Below are 24,488 nucleotides of genomic sequence, written 5' to 3'. Positions count from 1 at the left end.
TCAATGGTGGCACTTCTCCAGTATTATTTAATTAATCTATGCATCATTCTCCATTTAGTAACGTCAGAATATGATTTACAGATTCCTAGCTAGAATATCATAGTAAATCATAGATTTTATGTGAATAAATGAATTTGTTCACTATAGTGCAGAAATAGAACACTACAAAGCTAAAGGTGATTAAAATGATTGTTATTATATTGGCATATCATTTGATAATCTACACATATTATTAGTTTATGAGATAAAAAGTTATTTGAGGTATTTTGGAGATCTTGCACTGTGTAAAAGCATTTGCTGTACAAATTTGGAAACTTGGGTTCAAACAAACCAGAAGTTACATTAAGTGAGTTTCTGTACATTTTAGCACTCTGACAGATGAAAAATAGAGACAAGAGATTCTGACAATTGGAGAATCCAGAATGGCTTTCATGTGCAGTCAAAAAAGTCAGAAGTATTGTTTTAAGAGGACTGACAGCCATGGTAGTTTTCTGATCACCGTATATACACATGTACCAGCATTCATATAATGAATGGTTATATCCATATTTGTCTGTCTATCTCTATCATTCACACACAGACGGACACACACATACACACACACACACATGCACACACAGAGATAGAGAAAAACGATAATAATCCTTTCTATTTTTGAATTCCTTGGACTATTTTCTTTTCAATTTTCTCAAAACTTATCATCAGCCATTATAAAGTCAACATTGCATTCTTATGGAGAAATATTAATGAAAACGAGGAGGTTCTTCACATAACTGTATCTCATCTTGGAGGCAAACCATAAACATTTAAATATTTCAAACATAAAAAAATCACTTTCTCTTTTAATCAAGTCTAAAGAACACAATTCATTTAACTATACTCCCTAAAGATTGAAATGTAACTAGAGATAAGAATCAAAAGCTTTAAAGGGATAAAAAATGATAAAAATATAATCTTAGGAGATATTTCATTTCCGTTTTTCTAAATAAACTTTATAATAAATGTTACAACTAAATAAAAACATTAAACACATTTTCTATTTAAGTCCAGATGGTTATGGCTATTGAAATGCCTCAGAGGGTTAGTAAAGGATTTAGAAAAACTCAGTGAATATAATGACTAATTGTGTGCATGACCTATGATCATATTGATTTCCTTGGAGAGTGTAATCCAACTTTTAATTCAAGTATTTTTATATAATCTCTTTATACATTCATATTACCTACCCATTACTCCCTTGTGTGATAAATGTGTATAACAGGCAGTGTAAATTAATGAAACATCTGATCAAACTCCATCATCATTCCTGCCTTTAACATGTAGGTTTTTTGTTTTTTTGTTTTTTGTTTTTTTGTTTTTTGTTTTTTGAGACAGGGTTTCTCTGTATAGCCCTGGCTGTCCTGGAACTCACTTTGTAGACCAGGCTGGCCTCAAACTCAGAAATCTGCCTGCCTCTGCCTCCCAAGTGCTGGGATCAAAGGCGTGCGCCACCACTCCTGGTTTAACATGTAGTTTTTAAAAAGTAATTGCTGGCAAAGAGTTATATGTGACGGCTTTACTAGTTTTATCTGAGATTATCCAAACAAAAGACACTTTAACAGTACTGAAATTAAAATCCAAATGTGAAAGTCTATTCAGCACTTTATATTAACTTTTTTATTAGTGAAATATTTATCTGATTAGCACTGGATTTAATATTATATTTCTTGATTAGCAGTAAGTTTATTCTTAGAGGAGAGAATATAGACAAACAACATATTATAGCCAAAATAACTTCAAGTGGGACAACCCTGTGTAGCACGGATTCTTAATCCGAATCCTCCATACTTTGCTATTATAGTGCATAGGGTAAGATAGTTCCTGTCAGTTAATAAGAACGTGATTATGATAGGGTTTAACAAAGCTTCTTACCTAAGGCAAACCTACTAAGGAACAGACCTTACTGTGAATGTTCGCTTGGATGTTTGAATAGGGTCCATTTTACTAGCACATAACTTTGCTTAACATGCACGAAGGCACTGTACTAAAATTTCTAGATTAATTTATAAAATATATAAATAGCTTGAACAGTAACAAACGTTCACTACTTGTCAATTAAATTTTAATTAAGATACTTTGTCCAGTACATACTTTTTGTATATTGAGTTTACTTGGATTATAAAAATGATGAAAGCATAGAAGAGATTAATTTGAAATTATAAACATAAAACTTAAAAAACAGCAAAGGCACAAAATTAAACCAATCATTAACATTTATTCTTTTAATTAACATTTGGCAAGCTTCTATTACAAGTTAGTCCGACATAATTTAGCTGATGAAAGTTCTAATTGACATTTAACAATTATGCTGATTAAAATATATGTTGTTTTCTCTACCATTTCGAGACAATTACCTGCTTAAACATCCCTTTTATTTCACAGATTAATAACAAAATGGTATTTAAACATTCTTCTGGCCCCCAGATTGTCATTTATATATTTTTTTCACTACATAAGATTTAGAAATTTTGAATGTACCTCCTTGCAGTAAAGTAATCCCCTTCTGGGGGGCATTGAACCATGGTTTTCTGGTGTGCAAATCTCAGACCCCAAGGGAATTACATCATACTTGGAGCCATGACACCTCCTACAGAAGAGAGAGGTGCCATGTAGAAGTTAATCACTTTGCTTAATTTATATTCACCATTTCTTACTCTCCCTAAACATTTTTTGTTGTGGTAGTTTGTGTTTTGGGTTTTTTTTTTTTTCTGACCACCCTCATAATCCACTTTCTGGCTTTTCCCCCCTTCTCCATGCCTATGTTCCTGAGGGATGAATTCTGACAGCAAAAGAATTCTGAGATACGGTAGGAAATAGTCTGAGGATTTCTGTATTATTTTAAAAACTCTGACTACTCAGTGATTCCTTTATCTAAATAGTCTCTTTCCTTTCTTCTTGAGTTTTGAAAGACTGGAAAATTTAGACTTCTTCTCACTGTCCTTAATAATTCCTATAAAATCTTATTTTTTACTACATATAATGCATATAATATTCTACAAATTATCAGGTTCTGTTTACTTATTAGTGCTATCTCAATTTTAAGAAGTGAAATCTTTACACAGAAACAGATTAAATGAATGTATCAAAATGCAAAAATGCCGAAGTAATTTAATAGCACAGTGACAATGATTAGAATAATAGAGTTGTAGCCATATGTATAGAGTAGAGCGAGAGCCATTATTTGAAAGCACCATATTATACTTCCTACCTCCAGCCTCACAGATGATGTCACTGAATCCTAGAGTTGGCTTTCTGCAACTGGACTTGAAGCACTTTAAGTTGTCAGGAGCACTGAGAACGTTTTTGGTCTAGGAAAACTGCATAATCCAGGAAATCCAAAGGTTCTGTATAGCTAGACTTCATTCAAATGGACATTTTTGATAATTAATATTATGTATTTTAATATTATCTTATAACATATAACCCAAAAATACATGTTTTCATAAACCCCCTTGTGGGCGAATGTAAAGGGAATGCTGAGTAGAAGACAAATTTGTGGAAGAAAAAAATAAATAAATCACAAAAGCCACAAACAATTAAGACTCATATCATTTAAAACATCTTCCTAGAACTAGAAACTATTCATAAATTGTCGGTTGACTATAATTATTCTTGAATAGTAATCCAAACCATGTTAGAAGTCTGATTCTGGACGGTATACACTGTTCATTCTATTTGTCTCCTTCTAGTTGTCTATGAAACTATGTCAGCAGCAATGATAAAATAGAAACCCCAGGAAACCCAAGTCATTAAAACATAATCATCCATGTTACTGCAAAGCTTTGTGTTTAAATCCTCTTCCCATTTTGCCAATCATTTTGTAGTAATCATTAAATGTGACTGCAGGTGTCCTGGTTTTACAATCTAAAGCTTTGGAAAATATGCCTTTAGATCTATTTTGATTTTGATAAAGATTGTCTTTCAGTAGATATATTGCTAAACAAGTGGGCATTCGTCATATGCAATATGCAGTACAAAACTGCTATTTGCTTCTAAAAATGTAGCAACAGCCTTGAATTAAGTTACTAAACGATACCTCCGTGGCTTTACAGTGCTGTGTAGACAGATTAGCATAAATTTCAATTTTGAATAACCAATGGAGCACAATGCCAAAAAAGCTTTAGTCTAAACTCTTTCACTAGGTGGTTTTGCATTTTGGTACATTTGTTGAATCTGTCTTTGTGTCAGAATTCTACTGCTTAAAATTGAGATGTTAATACTTATTTCATGGCATTAGTGTGTTAATTAAAGAAGATACTATGGAGAAAGCATCGTTGAATTATTTGTCACAATGATAAGGATCTAAAATCATTGTCATTTTCATATAATGAATCAAGCAAATACTCAAATGATACTTTGAATGGAATGCATGATAGAATTTTATAAGTTATTGCACACAGTGAACTGCCATGCAGTTAAAATTCACTTAAACCTTCAAATATGACTGTCATCAAATTTCTTGAGATCAGGCCATTTCAAAATGTATACAGAGCTCAGGTTAACTAAAAAAGAGCGGAGGGCCATGAAATATTAGGTAGAGAGAATGAGTACAAATGATATGATAATAGTACTCATATGTGTAATTATTAGAAACAAGAGAGAATCATAACTTTTTAAACATTTTGACAGGTGTCCATATGATACCTCATCACTAAACTAATTGGATACCTTTATTTGTCAATGTATTATTGAGGAAAATCATGTCCTTATGACTTGAATATTTACAGTTCCCATATTTCTCTGAGTGTGAAAGAAGATCTTTTTTATCCTTCTGGCTTCAGATTCTGAGACGCTGCTGCTGTGATTCAGTCTGCATTGCCGTGAAGCTCTGTGCATGGCAGATGATGGTGTGTGTATGCCTCCTTTCAATTCCATTCATTTTGCAACCTCCGGAGGTTCAGCTATATGTTAACGATAAAAATGAATACAAAGGTTGTTGTGGCTTCCCTGATGGTCTGAGCCCTGTCAGCAAAGCAGTATCCCTCTTTGCTAACAACTGGCACACACTCAGTACATATTTACTGAATGCAAAACAAGCAATTAAACAAACAAACAAACAAACAAAAAGATATGAATATGCTAGGATATTGCTTCTCTGAAAGGATTAAGAAATGCTTTAAAAATTCATTCCCCATTATCCCTCACACACTACACACAGCCAACATTTGCAGCTGTGAGAAAAATGGATGAGCTACTTCCTTCATTTTTTTTGTCTACACTCAGCTTAGTTTATGACTACTCCTCCCCAACTTTCCATGTATGAAGCAGTGATAATCAACAAAAAGACACTAGCAGTTTGGGTGGGGCAAAGAGAGGAAGGAGTTGGAGGGAGGGACAGTGGGAAAAGTTAAGGGAAAAAGTGATGAAATTCGTTTTAATTAATTGAAGATAAAACCCAAAAGGAAATACTTTGTGTAAAATAATATGTGAAATGATGAGTGAGTATGTGTGTGACTCAGTCTATCCACAGGAAGACACTGAGTGTTTAAGACAGACTTCCTGCCTGCAAACTTAACTAGCCCAAATAACTTTAGGTTACCTCAAAATGCTGAATGAATGATGCACACAATTCACGGGCATTTTCATTTTTCTTAACGGGCTCTGCAGAGCTAGGGATGGCCTAGTTCCTTCTATACCAAAGCCACCTACTTTAAAAATTGTACTTGACCATAAAAGCTTGTCAAGCTACTGATTCAAACTCGTTGACCTCACTATCAAGACCTTTTTAAAATAACCAGCCTTTTTTATTCCTCTTTCTTTAGCTTACAGGCCATGGCTCTATGTCCTTTCTTATGACATTATGAATGATGTCCTTCCCTTAATCTCAGGGTTACCTTGAAGATATTTATAGACCTGGCTCTGATCCCTCTATGGGACCTCATCAGTGTAGACTTTTCAAATTCAGCTTTTTGTATTTTCACGCTTCATTTTCTAACATTTATTTTGGAAAAAAAAGTTAGCATCACAAAAACAATGACCTTCTGTGCATATTTTTTAACCCTATGGGTGAAAAATAAATTAAAATCAAATTACACGAAAAGAGGAAATGGCTTTGCTGTTTAAAATGCTTCCACATGCAAGCATGGGGATTTGAGTTCGAAGAACAATACCTACATAATCTGTGGGCACGGTGGCACACTGACATTTTGGAGTTAGAGGCAGAGCAACTGGTCTGTGGGCCAGTCATTCTGGCTAAAGCAGCGAGCTCCAGGTTCACAAAAGGACACTGTCTAAAAAGTAAAATATTAAAGAAAGCTGACCAACACTCATGTGCACACACAGAAGAAAGTCCACTCACATAAAAAGGAAATGACAGATAAAAGGGATATGTGGTTATTGTAGAGGTTTTAAATATTTGCCTGGCTGTCATTTGCCCAGTTTGGCTTTCTGCTACTTTCATCACTGCTGCTTGGAGTGGAACATTGCTGATTTGTTTTGCCCGTGCATTCTTCTGTGCACAAATTTATTAACGTCACTAGCTTCCTTAAGCTTTCCATTATTTTTGCTTAAGATTTTTAAACCATTTTGATGAGTACGAGTATTTGCCTGAATGCATGCGTGTGCACTGCTTGCAAACCTGATGCCTGCAGAGGTCAGATGAGTGCATCAGCTTCCAAGGAATAAGAAGTGCAGAGAAGAGCCGGGCGTGGTGGCGCACGCCTTTAATCCTAGCACTCGGGAGGCAGAGGCAGGCAGATTTCTGAGTTCGAGGCCAGCCTGGTCTACAAAGTGAGCTCCAGGACAGTCAGGGCTATACAGAGAAACACTGTCTTGGGAAAAAAAAAAAGAAGTGCAGAGAGTTGTGAGCCATTGCACCTCATACTGGGAACCAATGCTGAATCTTCAGGAACAATGAGTGTGTTTAACGATTAAGCTGTCTCTGCAGCCGAATGCTTCTCATATTTAAGGTGCTGTTTACCTATAGTCAAAGAGAGTCTTGGACTGACAGTCCTGTCATTGTCAGCATAGTCATTTTTATTTCATGAAAGAACGGCTGCTGCCAAGTGCAAACAGGAACTGATATTCGCTTATTTCAGATATTCTTTTTTGCTAGAACCTAAAAATAGTATTCTTGTTAAAATGAAACAAATATTTTTCTTTTTCATCTCTGAAACTCATGCTTTTAAAGTAAGATACTATGTGTACCATGAACATGTGACCATTAACCCATTAAATGCTTAGTCCTTTGGTTATTAACAGCCTTTTTTAATTATTCATAGTAAATGAATTTTTTGTTTTTAATTTATTCATATACACTACAATATCAGTCCCTCCATCTCACAGCTCCTCCTGCAAAAACCACCCCACTTCTCATCTGAGGAGGAGCCTAGCCCCTTGTGTATCTCTCTCTCTCACACACACACACACACACACACACACACACACACACACACCATATCAAGTCACTGAGGACTACACCTGTCCTCTCTCACTGAAGCCAGACAGACAAGGGAGCCAAGTTAGTGGAATGGGATCCACAGACAGGCAACAGATTCAGGGACATCTGCTGTTCCATTTCTTAGGGGAACCACATGAAGACCAGCCTGCATATCTGCTACAGATGGGCAGGGACCCTAGGTCCAGACCAAGCTTGCTCTTTGGTTAGAGGCTCAGTCTCTGGGAGCCACCAGGTTAGCTCCCTCTGTTGGTCTTCCTGTGGAGTTCTTATCCACTTGGGTCCTTTACTCCTTCCCACAACTCTTCCAGAAGATTCCTGAGCTCCATCTTATGTTCGGTTTTGAGTCTCTTTATGTTTCCATAGGCTTCTAGGTGGTGTTCTCGTAAGACAGTTGTATTAAGCTCATATCTGTAAGCATAACATACCATTAATAATGTCAGAATTGGTTTTTGCCCAAAGATGGGTTTCCATTTGGGTTAGTCATTCATTGGTCATCTCTGTCTCTGCTCCATCTTTATCCATGCACATCTTGTAGGAAGAACACATTTTTGATTCCGAGATTTTATGTGTGGGCTGCTGTCGTTATAACTACTCTGGGAGTGCTGCCTGGCTAACTTTTGTCTGTTTGTTTTGTTTTTTCGAGACAGGGTTTCTCTGTGTAGCCCTGGCTGTCCTGGAACTCACATTGTAGACCAGGCTGACATTGAACTCAGAAATCTGCCTGCCTCTGCCTCCCGAGTGCTGGGATTAAAGGCGTGCGCCACCACACCTGGCTTCTGGCTAACTTTTTAAATGTCCCACTATCTCAGTTTTAAAAGATTAAGAAGTATTTTTATGTTTGATCTGAATTCATGCTAAACTCTCTTTCATTTCAATGATGGATAAAGCAAGATATAAATTTAAGAGTAGAATTAATGAAAAATAAGTAAGACTTACTCTTATGATCCAAACTCATTTGCCCTAGACAGTTTCCCTATTCAGTCAAATATTCAAGTATATATATATACTTGAATATATATATATGCATATACATGCGTGGTTTTAATTCATAGAAGTGGGATATTGAAGACTATGTTGATTTTTACTGCCTTGCAGATGAGGTAACTTTCATTGACTGGTAGAATTGCATCCCATTACATTTAAGATTAATAACTGTCCATAAAATGATGCCATACCTAGAATGGCTGTTGTAAGAAAGTTGACAATGCTGTTATGAATTGAGAAACATTATATCATATTATATTATGATTGTGTACTATTGCACATTTTACACTATCCTTCTCCAGCACCACAGGGTTATTAGTCAAGGTGATTATACAAGATTAAACAATCTTTTGATCAGGATGTGCAGAGACACATATTGATTATACTTACATTAATATTTTCAACAATGTCTTTATTTGAGAGAAATTTGCGTAATAGTTTTGTATTTATTCAATGAATCACACTTTTCATATCTCTTATATTAGGTTTATAGTGCTAAATTAAGTGTTTAGAAATCAGCTTTATGATTTAATGCAGAAAATTGTAAACAAAACTTGCTTTAAACTTTTTATAAACAGTTTTCCAAAGACTTTTACTCACAGCAGCATACAATTTTCTTTTAAAAAATGTATTATCAAAAATAAAAGAAAGCTAATTATGAATACTTTAGTTTTCAAATTTTTAAAATAATTTTCACTACCTCAAAAATTATCATTTAAATCTGGCATATATTATTTATAAAATGAGCATATAACATAGTTTTGTATTTTTCATTTTTATCACTATGAACCACTCATAGAAATTTTACATAGGGTAAGGCTTATGTAACTAAGATGTGATTGGCGCCATGTTCTGTAGAAACAACATCAGAATAATTTTATTACCATTTATTATTTCATATCATATGAAAAATTAAAAGTAGGTTAAAGTAATAAAAAGAAAAGGAATCATAAAACTCTTTTTCTCTATAAAAATCTGTTAATGAGAATGGAAGTCATGTGAGTCTGACAGCTGCACAGGTTTTATTTCTGGGTCCTGGCTTGCCATCTAAAGCTAAGACCAGCAAATTTTCTGATGTGGAATTAAAGCATATGTCTAAGTGAACTAGTGAGCTGTCACTTCCCTGCAATGAGATTGAATTAAACAAATACAGAGGGGATAAATGCAAGTAATAAAATGAAATGGAGAAATACATCATTTCAACAGGACAAGCAAATAGAGATGTTTCTGCTGGTTATGTCATGAATATGTAGTTGAGACATCGTGTAGGTAATGGAGAATCCCATAATTAGCATTTAAGTATGTAATCAAAAGTGTTTATCAGCTATATTAAGCAGTTATTTCCCATCGGTTCATGACTTAAATTATTATAACCAAATCACTTTATTTTTATGTAGTTTTGAAATTGCCATCTTGAAGGATTTTCAGTGCATTTTTAGTGTTTTATTTGTATAGAAAACATTTTGGTAATTTCTAAAGGCAAGTGTTAAAGTTTCTTATGTTAACGGTATAGCTGAGAGCAATTCCTTGTTTGATTTTCTTGTGTTATCATGCAATGAAATTATAGCACATAGTATTTCTTGCCATTTCATCCAGAAAGATCAGACTGTGTCACAGATCTGTGTAACTATGATGAAATGCTCTACTAACAGGTTGTGCCTAAGAATTATTTTTGATACCTAATGGCAGGGCAGACACTATGATCAAAAGTTGGTTTTTCTCAACCCAATGGCTATCCATTGCCCTCCAGATGTGATAACTCTGTAATTTTCCCAAACGTGGGCAACATGACAGCATAATTTGTGGTAGGGGGAGACTGTGATCACATTCTCCCCTAAGAAATGAAGGGAAAAATAGACTTACTTGAGATGGATAATTTTACATTGATATTTTTAGACAGAAGAGAATATGTAAATTTTATTATATTGATCATTGTAGTTAGAGTTACTATTACTGTGATAAAACACCATGACCAAAACAAACTTGGGTAGGAAATCGTTTGTTTGGCTCATATTTACATATCATCCTCTATCACTGAAGTGATGCCCTCAGAACAGAAACACAAAAAGAGCAGGAACCTGGAGGCAGGAGCTGATGGATAAGCCATGGAGAGATGCTACTTACTTGCTTTTTCATCATGGCTCTACCTGCTTTCTTATAGAACCTAGAACTATCAGCCTAGGATAGCAACACCCACAATAGGCTTGGCTCTGCCCCATCAATTACTATTTAAGAAAACACTCTCCCATCTGAATATTATAAAAGCATTTTTTTTTAAATTGTGGTACCATCTTTTTAGAAGGCTGTAGCTTGTGTCAAGATAACACAAAAATAGCCAGGATATTGATGACTCATGGAAACAGTACCTTGCTTCTTTACATATGATAAACTTCGATGAATATGAAAAATCCACAAACTAATTACTATAAATTTGACCTTTATAATATACCAGGTCATCTGAATTTGCTAAATTATATAAAGTAAATATTTTGAGTTTCCAATTAAATTTAGATAACAGTATTCATTTTCCTTTATTTTCTCTGACTGATATGTATTACCTATATGAAGTTCTAACATTCCTAACATAAATGTCCCTTTTAAAAATAATATGAAAGAAAATTATACTTAACAAAGGTTCAAGGTAGGTGTGCTTTACAAACATATAATATAGTTTCTATTTTCTTTCATATAAATGAGTAGTTATGACTTAGGGGTAAAGTTCTCTCTCTTGTTTTTATCCCCTTTCCTTAGTCCTGATTGTCTGGTTTTTGCACTATACGCTTTTAGTTTCTCATTTATAAGATCAGCTCAATAGAAAGGAAGAGTAATAGTGCCACTGATTACACACTGGGTAGAATAATCTATTTTTGGAGCGATCTGATTACTCTCTCCTATGACTACAAATTAGAAAATTCTTTTCATTTTCTTTTTTAGTTTTCAGCATTCTAACAATTTCTTCAATCATGTCATATCATATAGCTATATCAGAAATGTAGCTACAATTAATTATTTTATAGTAATATATATATATATATATATATATATATATATATATATATACAACTATAGTTACATATCATACAATATTCCAACTATCATGGTAATATAGGTATGTTGTTTCATTCTTTGCTCTTTACATTGTCTGATATTGACTAGAATTTTTTGTAAACTAGTCAGGACTCACCTGTTTGTCTTTAATAGTTACCTCATGCAGCAAACTTATTTAGGCCAAGTTTTGTTGCTTAATTTGTTTGATTTTGCTGACAAACCCTCCACAGGAATCAATACTTATTAGATTTATTATCAAAACAAGTCGTCCTAAGGAAAATGATTTCATATAAAGTCCAGTTCCTCACATGTTTGAGCTGTGTCATGTAGACAACATTGGGCAGGAAACACCTCCTGGAAGTCTTTGGGCACTATATTTTATATTTGTGTAAGTCTATACCCTATGGATCTGAGGCTTTCTTGTTTCTAATGGACATTCAGCACCCAGCTAATGGGCCATGTGATGTACATTCTATGATCATTAAGGGCTGAACATTTCACAACCTAGTTGATTCTTCTGTTCATAAAATGTGCTTTATACTTTTGGAACACTACAAGATTAGGGGAGGATAAAGAAAACACCTACCTGTAGCCTTTATGTCATTGACTGTCAGAACATGGTCAAAATAATGATGTACAGAGAACAGTGCCTTGGAGAACAGTGATAGAGGCTTCACGGAAAAAGGCATTTTACCTTAGGTGCATTTTTTGATCCCTGGGTAACAAAAACACACCTAAGGTAAAAAGCCTTTTAGCTTGTTCTTGGACTTTCTGTGCCTTCTGTGGCAAACATTTATGTTCCATTTATAAGATGTATTTATTCTTTTTGGATGTTAGAACATTGCCATAAAGCCAAATCCGGTGAAAACATACACAGAGTCCTGTTCTTGGTGTGCCCTGGACCTGCCTTGCTTTCATAGATTTCCAAATATAATAGACAGTACATACCAGGAAACTGTGTTTCAATTGCTCAGTCCTGAGAAATTCTGAGAAAGGGCTGGTCTATTAACATTTAGTGTATGCTCACTGATGTTAGTTTACATTTTTTTCCTGATCATGTCTTACTGAACTCAAGCAACCTTCCTTTGATCATTGCTTTCTTTATTTCATCCATGTATAAGCATACACTGAAACTTTAATAAAATTATCTATAGCGTTAGACTGTAGTCTTCCTTACTCTTTGAGGTCTTTAAATCCCAGACCTAGCAAATAAATATGCATAAGTTGAGGAGAGTGTGGTTTGTTTATTTGTTTTGTTTTCTTTTAGCGTCTTTATTTCCATTTTAAAAACAAATATCGTAACTCCTAGAGTGATTATGATCATGCTCTCCCATTTAGAAGGATAGATATGACTCTCATCCAGTTGAAAAGTGAAAATAAAAACGTTGTCCTTTGGCTAGGTTTTGGGTGTAAGCTTCCTTTACTTAATCTATGGAAAGCTGATTCATACATGCAACTAGCCGGAGGAAATCAAGTCAATGTAAGCTATGTGTCTGATACTTCATTAAACTTCATTAACTTTAAAAAGTGATGGAAATAAAAAGTTGTCTATGGTAAAAGTTACCAAAGCCCACAGTCTTTATCTGTTCTGTCTTTCTGAAGGCTCTTTATTCAGAAAAAAAGATTGAGGTTTCTTAAAATGAAAATGGAATTTAAACCAATTACATAGTAGACTAGTAAGCTTGATTGTGTCTACCAGCAAATACAATAAAATGGGAAATGTAATTCAACTCTGTGTTTTTAAATCTTCATTAAATGTATGTAAACTCATTGATGTGAGCCAAAATCCACTGTTGGGTTTGTTTGTTTTGACTGCTCTTGTGATGAATATGGTATTTTTGTTAGGAGCGGAGTCTGCATATGCTGCTTTTTAGAAAGAGTTGCAAGGTACATCAATAAAGATTATGTGCATCTATTCATTACCCTTAAATAGAAGTACTCATTTCTTAAGATATCGCCTACCTACATTTTTCACAGATTACATAAAGGCATCCCTGTGCTTCTCATTGCAAGCAGAGATTTACATTGTATTCAGAGTCATTCTGAATGACTACATCGAAATTTTCTCCATTACCTACACTAGGAAATTGGATGAATCAGAAAATCTGAGTTTCAAATGACATTTATCTTCTTGGTTTATCATTGTTGTTGTTGTTTTAGTCAAACTTTATATAATTATTCAATCTGAACAATACCCAGAATGAATATGAGCACAGTATAATTGGAAGCGAGGAGTTTTTCATCAGCCAAGAATACTTTCATTTAGTTCAAGGTAAGTTTTTATATAGATATTCACTCATGTAGAACCTCAATGTCAAGGAAGGTGTCTAAGCAGATTATCTGATGTTTATGTTCTTGCTATACTTTTTGCATGGCAGGCTTAGATATTTACAAAGAACACAATTTACTCATTAGGAAAAGATTTGCTCTCTCTTGTACTTGTTTTGGGTTCGTTGAACATTGAGTGGAATCCCTTCTTATTATAACTACCATTTTCATTATATCATCAGCACCACAAATAACAACAACAAATTGTTATCCCTCTTTCCTGTTCAGAATCATACAGCAAAGGTCTGCCATTTGTTCTATGTTCTAACATGTAATTCATATCTTTGTGGTACAAATCTACTACAGAGGTTTATCACTGTCTCTACATCACTCAGGATGCCATGTCCAAATTTGTATCCTAACAGTTTCTCAGCGTTTTTCCTTTGGCTCTTATATCAGAACAAAATCATGTCAGTGGTCACTGACTTCAGAAAATAAAAGGCAAACTGGTAACCTGTTTGCGGGAAATGACATGTCAAACGTGACTCAGACAGTTCTGCTATTGGGCATCCTCAGTGCCTATGCTGACACTCTATGTTGTTTTGATAGCTCTCTGATTCACAGCTCTCTGTGTGTGTAATTGGACAAACTACTACAGAATCAGATATATGGGCTTAAAGTTTGTTTGTTTGTTTTTTTAAATTACACTATCCCCTCTGGCAATGGTCATTGTCCTTTTAGACATTTAAATAACACATATTTAGAGAATTGGAAGACGTAGGAAACTCTTGAGATCCTGGATACAACATGAAGTAGAAATTATAAGAATGGAAACGGTTTATTTTGTTTGTTTTGTATTTTAAAGATATACCAAATATATATATATATATATATATATATATATATANATATATATATATATATATATATATATATATATATACATATATAGTTTTTCAAAGTACTCTTCCCTGAGCAGTGGGATCAGTGACTGCCTAAATCCAGGAACTGTTAATAGAACTCATATATTGACTCTTACATTTTCTTTCCTAGCAATAAAGAGTAGGGTGTTTTCAAAGTACAAGAGTCATTATTATTTCCAAATTCAGACGAGGTAAATAAATAATCCCCCCAACACACACACACACACACACACACACACACACACACACACATGAGCACATGCGCGCATGTATAGCAGTCTCTTTTCCAGTATTTGAAAAGACCCCAAACCTGTATGTAGCACACAGCTTTCAGGCAGTACTTCTCTCTGGAGTCATGTCTGCTGCTGCTACTATGGTAATGTCCTGCGGGGAGCCCATGATAACTCCTGATAGCTATCATGAAACACTCTGACAATTTAGCATACTAGGCTTCTATTCTATAAAGTTAATATTCATAAACAGCATAAGTGTTTTATGATTTAAAAGGGATCAACTCATCTCTCTGCTTACAAAAGCAACTATATATATATATTTAAATTTTCTTCTTTCTTTGACTTTAAAAATCTAATTAGAGGGTGGGAGTGGTAATTGGTTCACATTCATTTTTCAGAATACTTTATTTCTCTTCTTTTTTTATGTCTCTGCTTTCTTTCCCTAGCAGTCTTAGTTACCTACCTGTGACATATGACTTCCATTTAACTACCCTGAATAAGAATGAGAGAGTACAGGGATGTGGCTACCAACATAGGCAGAAGAGAGTGTCTGGAAATGATCACAGCAACTCAGCAAAGGACAGAGCATCTTGTCTCAAACACTACTACCTCACCAATTGTAGTAGATATGCTTTGTAGATATTGGGAATTCTTGTGTGGTTAGGATTATCCGTGGAGGGGATGCCATTTATAAAAACATAGATGGATCGGGAGGCAGAGGCAGGCGGATTTCTGAGTTTGAGGCCAGCCTGATCTACAGAGTGAGTTAAAAGGACAGCCAGGGATATACAGAGAAACCCTGTCTCGAAACCAAACCAAAAACAAAAAACAAACAGAGATGGAATTGGATGTATGGCAATGGCAAGTAGTTGGTCAATGACTCTGCGATGTTTCCTTAACAGATGAATTTGGAGAAAACACATTGGCAGATATTGTTTCTGTTGCAATCACTCTCCTGGGCTTTTGGTGAATTGCCTTGCTATTTCCGTTTGAATATGGAAATGCATAGCAAAGGAATTAAAGAGGTGGGATAGGGAAGAGGAAATAAAGCATTGCAAGGCCACGGAGTTTGGATTAATATTTGAACTCAGCCTTGTTTGGAATGCTAGTTGTTTCATCTAATTGATCACCTAAAAGTTATCCATTTGCATTTTACATACTCTATGATTTAATCCTAGGAATTATCATAGCCTCAAGACAGTCCACGTCTTTCCCTCAGACATGTTGGTAGATGACTCTCAGGAGTATTTCCAAACACTGTATCAAGGACTGAAAACCATTGGTATCTCTCTTTCTCCACGATGCTGGTTTGTGTAATGTATCATGATCTTCATGCTTTTAGATGTTTATTGCTTTTATCTTGCCTTTGTAAAGGAAAGCAGATTTCTGACTTTATTCATCTATGGATGACAGCTTGATTATGATACCACTCAAACCTGTTTATTTGGGGAAGGGGTAGAATAAACTTATAGTAGTATATAGATAGAAAGACTGTATTTAGAAAGCTGACAAATTAGAGAAGAAGCTTTTTAGTAAGAATTTGGTCACAGGCACCTCTTCTCTAAGAAATAACATATATTCATTATTTAAAGCAGAATTTATAATCACACTAGAAATCTCTAAGACTTTAAAGATGTTTCATTGTTGGACTTTAGGTATTTTAGGAATTTTTTGTAGATCATACAGATCAACTACACAACTACACAACTCAGATCAACTACACAAAACAAATGTTTATGTTTCTATGAACTTAAAGCAGGACTAATATTAGTGTCAGTCATAACATAAATCAAGCCCCTTGATGTCCTTTCTCATAACAAACATGCTTTAAATGCAAAGGAATCAGTTTCCTGGGGCTACTACTCAGGACATCTCAATGGGTGTGTTTGTGTGAGATCCTAAGAAATTGTTGAGAGACACAAAGATCAAGAATCCCATGCAAGCTTTCAATTACCAGTCTCCTCCCTGAGCTTCTACAATGTGAAGTGTGCCATGGTAAATAACGTTTGTATTGAAGTCAGTATCTCCACAGTTTTGCAGAAAACCAAGCCTGTGTGTTTATTTTCATTGCAGCTGAAAAGCACTGACACATGAAAGCAAGTTGATCAAATCTGTTCCAAATTACAGTGTGGAATTTAAACTGTTAGGGAAGATATGAACACAAAGTACTATGCAAAATACATAGTTAGACTTGGATATTTTTCAGCGTTTTTTTTTTTAAGGTAGAACTTAAGATAGTGTCTTTAAGAGTTTTAAGATGATATTTTTTTCTATGAAATTTTATGTAATGAACAGAAAACAGTTTTTCCTATATGTCAATAAGACCTTTTTACTTGTTAAATTTGGGCATATAGATATATAAACATTGGTAAAATGTGATTTATTGATAAAATTATTAATTTCATAGGTACATATACTAAATCCCAACTTGCATAAAGATAAATACACTACATCCTGTGAATCATGTGTGTAGTGGGGTGATGATGAATTATAGAAAATACTTAATTAGAAAAGCCTGCAATTTTTTTTCTTTTGTCAGATACTTGGCCTTATATCAGTTTCAGACAGATATAATATGTGGTGTTGAACATGCAAAGCAATGTTTTTCAGTGAGAAACAATGGCTTTTAGTAATAACAAGACTGTTAGTCTAAATCTTTACAGAACATTCCAAGAATATCTTTTTTTTTTTTTTTTTTTTTTGCACATAGGTGCAACCAATACTTTATCAGTTCCTCTATGTTTAACTCAGGCATTGAATGACTTAAACTTTCCACTTAATTGTTTTAGTTTTAGGGCAACTTAACTATAGGCAGCCTCCAATCTACTGAAACCCATCCATATTATTTTTACTCTGTTAACAAAAGAATAAAAATTGAATAGGAGCCAGTGGAACTAACTAAAATATGAAGTATGAATTCATGCTTCTGGATACTGTATTGGTATGGAACAATTTGACATCCCTTCTACTATAGTCCTGAATTTTCAAACTTAATGTTTGCAGAGTTATAAGTGTTAATGACTATCAATCGTACTTGAAAGCACTCTATGCATATTCACAAATGAGATGATGCACAGAAGAGAATTATTTTATATGTGTTGTTACATTCCCTATATAGTTACAGAATTAGATTGTAATACCCTTTCTTTGTGCACATTGGGGTGTGTGTGTGTGTGTGTGTGTGTGTGTGTGTGTGTGTGAAACCCTGTCTCGACCCCCACCCCAAAATGAGTGTATATATTCATGGTGGTTGTGCAAATGTTTGGATGTGCTTCTAAACGTGTGCCTAAGAATCCTTTCAGGAATCAATCATTTCCCCTTTAAAGATAAGGTCTCTTGCTGACATGAAGCTAGCTGAGTAGAAAAGGCTGGAGGCCTTTGGAGTCTCAAAGATCCACTTGAATCTGCCTCCACAGCACTGGGCTTAGAAACACAAGCTTTTGCAATCAGCTTTCACTTGCATGTGAGAAATGAAGCTCCTTTCACTTGAGTGACAAACATTTTACCAACCAAGCTATCCCTCAAAATCTGGTTTCTGGATTACCGAAGAAATAATCTCTTAAAATAGTTCTTCAAGTTGAATTGTCTGCTATTGTTTCACCTTGTGGAACCCCTTAATCTTGCAAATAGAACTGATGTGGCCACACTGATAAGTGACCACCTAGAGCAGTGGGAAACTAAAACCTAACAGCGGGGCTTAACCTTATATGGTAAATGTTGTAAACATTTCAAAAACTAGTCATAAGACTGCATTTCGTAGAAAGGACATTCTTCGGTCACTTTTCTCTCTCCTGTGACATATTGTCTGTCAGGAACAACTTAAAGGGAGAACCCTTATTTCCACTCAGATACGAGGCAGGGAATTTGTGATGGCAGGTTTGGGTTGGATGCTCAGGCTCTGGGATCACTGCTTATCATATCAATACCCTGCAACCCAGATTGATTCATCTGTTTACATCAAAAAGCAGAGAAAGCAGTGGCTTGAATCAGGCTTGACAACAAGACCCCCATAACCCACTTCCTCTTGTTCTCTTTCCTTCCCATGACACATTGTCTCTACCTACGTCCCACCTCAAACATGACACAACCTCTTGAAACTACTACATTACAAATAGGAGATCACCTATTCAAGAAAATTTGTATAGTCCATTCTCTGGGACATTTTGAACATTACCTCAGCAATGCTTAGCATTGGTGTGAGGATTGCATGTAACCATCCATGTGTGGCATGTGTTCCCCATTACAAAGCATTACAGAATGTTAGAACATGTGGTAGTGTTGTTCTTACACATGGCGTCAGCACTCTGTAGCACTACGTATCTGCCATGTTGAAGGTAATGTTGAAAAATTCTTTAGCAAAGAAGCATGGTGACCAGAGAAGGCACATTTCTATTTTCACATTTGCATTACAACAATTACTTACAAAAATAAATTTGAAGCCATTTTTTTCCTTCCTTGGCAGTCCCAGTGTATTAGTAGATAGCCAAGTTAAAAATCTAAAATTGATTTCCCGTGTGAAGTGAGTTTTAGCCAACCATCTGCTCAGGAGAGGAGAAAGGCAGACAAAGCTTATTCTTGCCTGCTGCCACTACTCACTGCTGTTAGGTGACTACTGGGAAACTTAAAATAGGATTGCCAGGTTTAACTTTTCAGAAAGTGGAATAGGCATATGTGTCTTTGAGGGATTTGGGGACTGTAGAGTTCTAGTGTGGCCAAAGGGAATCTTTACTTATCAGGTACTGACTTGCTGAGTGCTATAAATGGTCCTGATTCCTGTCTCAAATTCTTGATTTATCAATAAAAAGGTAGTAATTTTGAGCCTAGATATTACCCAGTAATATGTGTCTTAGATTCAAGAATTATTGTGATAGCTAGATTTCATAATCTGATGGATTTTAATTTTCAAGATGGATATATTTAAAATGCAATTTTGGAACTAGTTACAGATTAAAGAAACTTCTACCAAGAAAATGAGACAGTATTTTGCCAAAGAATATGCGAGGCTGTTCTTATATCAACAGCATTTGAAAGTTAGTGATGTCTACCTGAGAATAGCTAAAATAAACATAATTTCCAGACATGTACCATGAGACTACTTTACTGTTACAAATTTTCTGTAGTTAGAAAATATAAATCATCAATGAAGTATCAAAATATATAATCTGATAAGCTTGTCTGAAATTCTGCTGAGTCTTAATTCAAGTCTTAAGTGGCCTTGTGATCCACAGAAAATTAATGTAAAGTTAAAGGTGTTTTCTGTGGAACAATATATATTTTATATGTAAAATACATATATTCTATATATAAAATACATTTTTTCGTGAATGAGGAAAAGAAAGATGCAATCACTTCCTTGAATATACAGGTCTTCGGGGGAGGGTTATATCGTTTTCTTTACTTATCAATATTGATGTTGTTTCCCAACAATAAATGTCTCTGATTCAACTCAATCCAATATCACACACACAGACACACACACACATACACACGCATACACACACACACATTCTGTTTCCATTTATCCTTTCTTTCTCACTGTGTCCTATCCCTTTCTGCCTTCTTCCAATCATATGGCCTAATCCCCACATGCAAAGTATTTCTTGAATTCCTGTTTCCCCTCACAGTCATTTATGGGTAATTCTATCAATTAAGAAGTATAATGAATGATCTCTATCTTTATATATCAATACTGTTCTATTACATTTTTCTTACTTGAAAATCCTAAACATTCAGATCTTGTCAACTGATCAAAAATATTGATACAAATGCTAGTGAATATATACTACGTAATGGCATTTAATTGAAATCTATTCAAGGATTTAGTGTGCATGATCTCCCAAAACTACTTTTTGAAACCAACTTTACAAGGATGAAGACAAAAGGGGATGAAATAATGAAACTGGAGGACAGTGAGAAAAGTACATGCATTCAGTTTAAACACTTAGAAGTTTCCAAAGATCTATCCAAATGTGTGTTTGTTTGGTTCCACTATTTAAAGACCACTAAACAGTTGAAACAAACTGCCAATTATATGTCATTTTGCTAGACAGTAGTACACTATAACCCAAATCATTTCTTTGTGCCTTTCCTAATAGTCTCTTCTATTTGCTTATCACCCCGTTTGCTAGCATATATATCAAGCTAGAGGTCTTAATTCTTCAGTGCCTGGCAAAAAGTCTTCAGTGTGATGGATTCTGAACTCAATTCACTGTAATCTCGAATTTATATCTTCTCTGACCTTCAAAATGACTTTCTGCTAGTAATGGATCTGTTTAAAATTTGGATTAATGGAATTAGATCTTTGTTTAAACTTTGAATTCTTTGCCTCTATCGGACTCAACTGTATATTTCTTAATAGTAATGGAAGTACTGAAACATGATAAAGTACTTGACAGTATATGAAATATTAATACAGCCCCCAAGGGAATCTGATTGTTGTTTCCATGGCAATAAATAAATAAATAAATACATAAAAGGTACTGTTTATAAATGGCTGATATCTTTGTAACATCCAAAGATGAGGTTCAGGACTGGTCTCAGTAAATGATGAGTATAATACGTTTCAATGCTTAAAATGATTGGTAACTCTAAATTATATTCCTTATAGCTTGTAATTAGATGGATTAAAAGCAGATCATCTTGCTTTGAAAGCTCTAGGTACAATGACATGTGTTAGATGCCATGCATTCACATGTTTCATACTGACTTTCATCTACACGGAAACCACAGCTACAACAACAATATTATCTAACAAACGTGGCCCCCATGGACAAGATGAGAGTCATGTTGATGAAAGCCCAGCAGAAAGATTGTCTCTCTCTGTCACAGTGCTGCAGGATAAACTTGGAATAATAAAGATGTCTCTAGCCCAACCTGCATCCCTCACTGAGCACTGTTTTGAAGCAAGCAAGAAGTATCACAGATTCAATGGAGGGGATACTATTGGGGAGCATAAGTCCCTTCAGAGACAGATTTCTCCTCTTTCAGATATATTTCTGCCTGAGCATATTTATTGCTGCCTTTTTTATTATTGCTTTGTTCCTATTACAAGTGCTTGAAAGGCTCCCATCTCTGAGGAGAAATGATGAAGTCGTTTAGAAAGAGGACATTGCTCCAGCAGAAAGGTTTACCCTCTAATGCTTCTAAGTGCATCTTTTGGGCTATAAGTGAGATCCATGCCTAGTTTCCCAGATGAGCAAATAAACTCTATTTTGGTAAGGCATTGCTTTCTTTAGTTTTCTCTTGGGTCTGCCTTCCTAAACTACTGTTGACAGATTTGCTGAATCATGGAAAATCTCAACTTCTGTAGCTAGAAATCTACTCTATGTATTTGTAAAGAAAAATGGCTATATTAGTAGAAAACATCATAGGAGAATGTCAGCTTCTCACCATGTGTATAATAGCGAGGCATCTTCCTATCACTGGAGTTTCGCATCAGTGGTTGCTTTCGTTATTTGGTTTTGTTTTGCATCTTCAATTTTCTAAGTACTGAAGAGTGCGCCTTGAATAAAATAATCTTCTCTGCTCTTTTCAGAATTGAATCACAGTAGTTCAGTTCTTTAAAAACTATAAGTTGGAAATTATATAGATCTTAATTCTGATACTAATGTGCCCTACTGTTAGGCTGGGATAATAGATGTGTGCATAAACTCTCTGAGTTATATTGTGTATGGGTAAACATTATTTAAGAACCAGTTTTGATAAAATGTAAGTCCTAGTAGTCACATAATAAATATCAGTTGTTACTATTGGGGGATGAGAGTTAATACCTAACAGTAAGAGAAACACTATGAACATATACTGTGTCTATAACAAACATCCACGAATTTCCCCATGAGCCACAGAGGTGTATGTAAACATACTTTCACATCTAAAGAATCTAGAACTTTGAGTAAATGTTTAATTCAAACTCACCCAATCCCAGAGCTATCCCATGTCCAAATGAAGAAGAGATTCCTGCTCATTCAGGGCTAACCCTCCTGCATTCCCACTGAGTTAATCCTGTACTCCATCCCATGCTTGCAGTGCCAGAACAAGCTATTTATTCTTTCTTTTTCGAGAGGTTATGTGTTGCCTTACCCACATGCCTTCATTTAGAAATCTGGCAGTTAGCTAACATCCTCATAAAAACAGCGCTCTGGCCATAAAGCCCCAGAACAGATTTAGACTACTGACTATTAAACCAATCTTTTCACATCATCATCTCCTTTTAAAGAAATTTCATTCAAAAACTCTTTTCTTTCATAAGAAGTTCCTAAATTGGCACTTTTCAGAAGAATGGGGGAATTACAATACCTCTGGGCTTAAGTTGTTACTAACTTCATCCTAGAAAATATAAGGTATAAAACCAGGATATTTATAGGACTCAAAGGTTTAGATGCAATTATATTAGGAAGGTATTGATCATAAAAAAAAGAAAAACATTTATTTTCCCTATATATGGTCACACAGATACTTCCCTCCTAGGGCCTGGGAAAAGTCACCTTTTTATTACAGTCCAAGATCAGTTGCCTTTGGATTATACAAACTTATACTCCCCTTACTCCTTCAGACCAAAGAAAAAATGAATGACTGAAACCTTCCCCTCATAACATTTAAATAATCTATTTTGTGTTCAGGGCATCTGTGGTCAAATATTTTACATTCTCTTTCAAATCCTCTGGTCAGTGCCAACATTTAAAACCTACGTATTTGGCAGGAAACGTGCTCTTTCATGTGGTTTGTTTAGTCCTAGCCAAGGATTAAACAAAAGAAGACATATTTGTAAGCTATAATGCAAATTTTGCTTTTATGGCAAATACAAGGCTTTTTGTACCAGTATCTTATTGTCTCTAACTCTCACGGCCAGTGACAGCAATGTGAAATATTTCATATTGAAATAAAAAAAGGAAGAGAGGGAAGTGGATATGCACAGAACTCAGTAAGATGGCTGAACCCTTCAGTTCATACAGAATGGCAAAAATAAAACACAAGTTCCTGTTTTGACACACCTCAGAGTTAACATTGAGTTTTAAGATCTATTTATTGTCAGAAAGTTCATAGTGTTGAATGCTCATATTTGACTGACTATCGTCCCACTATTGCTAACTCCTTTACTTGCAATTTCATAATAGAGAAAAAAACACAAAAAATGGAGTAAATAGTATACTAAAATCCCAATATTCTAACATTTTAACACCTGATTTAAAATGAAACTCAAAAAAAAGGAAAAAAGAAAAGATCATTGAAGTTAGAAATATGATTTATAAGATTAAACAATCCTTAGCTCCTTCTCCCCATACCAAAAAAAAAAGAAAAAGAAGAAGAAGAAAAGAAAAGAAAAGGAAATTCACTATAGTCAAATTATAGTATGCTCATTGCCGCTTTTGGAGTTATTGTTGAACTGAATAGTTCATGCTATCTCTTTAATTTATCCTACAACTGATTTTACTCACTTTTGTCCTTCCCTCTTTTTCTCTCTTCGATGGCTAGGTTCATTCCTTTTTATTATTAATTTCCTCATTCATTTCACTTTTTTATTTATTTGTACTTACGTTATGGATTCTCTCTCTCTTCTCTTCTCTTCTCTTCTCTTCTCTTCTCTTCTCTTCTCTT

The 24,488-nt window shown here is 34.8% G+C and overlaps 1 protein-coding gene and 1 non-coding gene across 5 annotated transcripts in view; both read left to right on the top strand.

Moving 5' to 3' along the window:
• The window catches only part of Pcdh9 (protocadherin 9), an 844,061-nt gene that overhangs the window by 718,230 nt on the left and 101,343 nt on the right, over positions 1–24,488 (top strand). The gene's annotated exons all lie outside the window — the stretch shown is intronic.
• Positions 10,098–10,257, top strand: LOC115029263. Its single transcript, XR_003834842.1, has one exon. It is a non-coding gene; the product is annotated as a U1 spliceosomal RNA (small nuclear RNA).

Source organism: Mus caroli, chromosome 14 (genome assembly GCF_900094665.2).
Source record: "Mus caroli chromosome 14, CAROLI_EIJ_v1.1, whole genome shotgun sequence".
Lineage (NCBI taxonomy): Eukaryota > Metazoa > Chordata > Mammalia > Rodentia > Muridae > Mus > Mus caroli.
The sequence above is the reverse complement of the archived record's forward strand: the minus strand, read 5'-3'. Positions and strand labels throughout refer to the sequence as shown.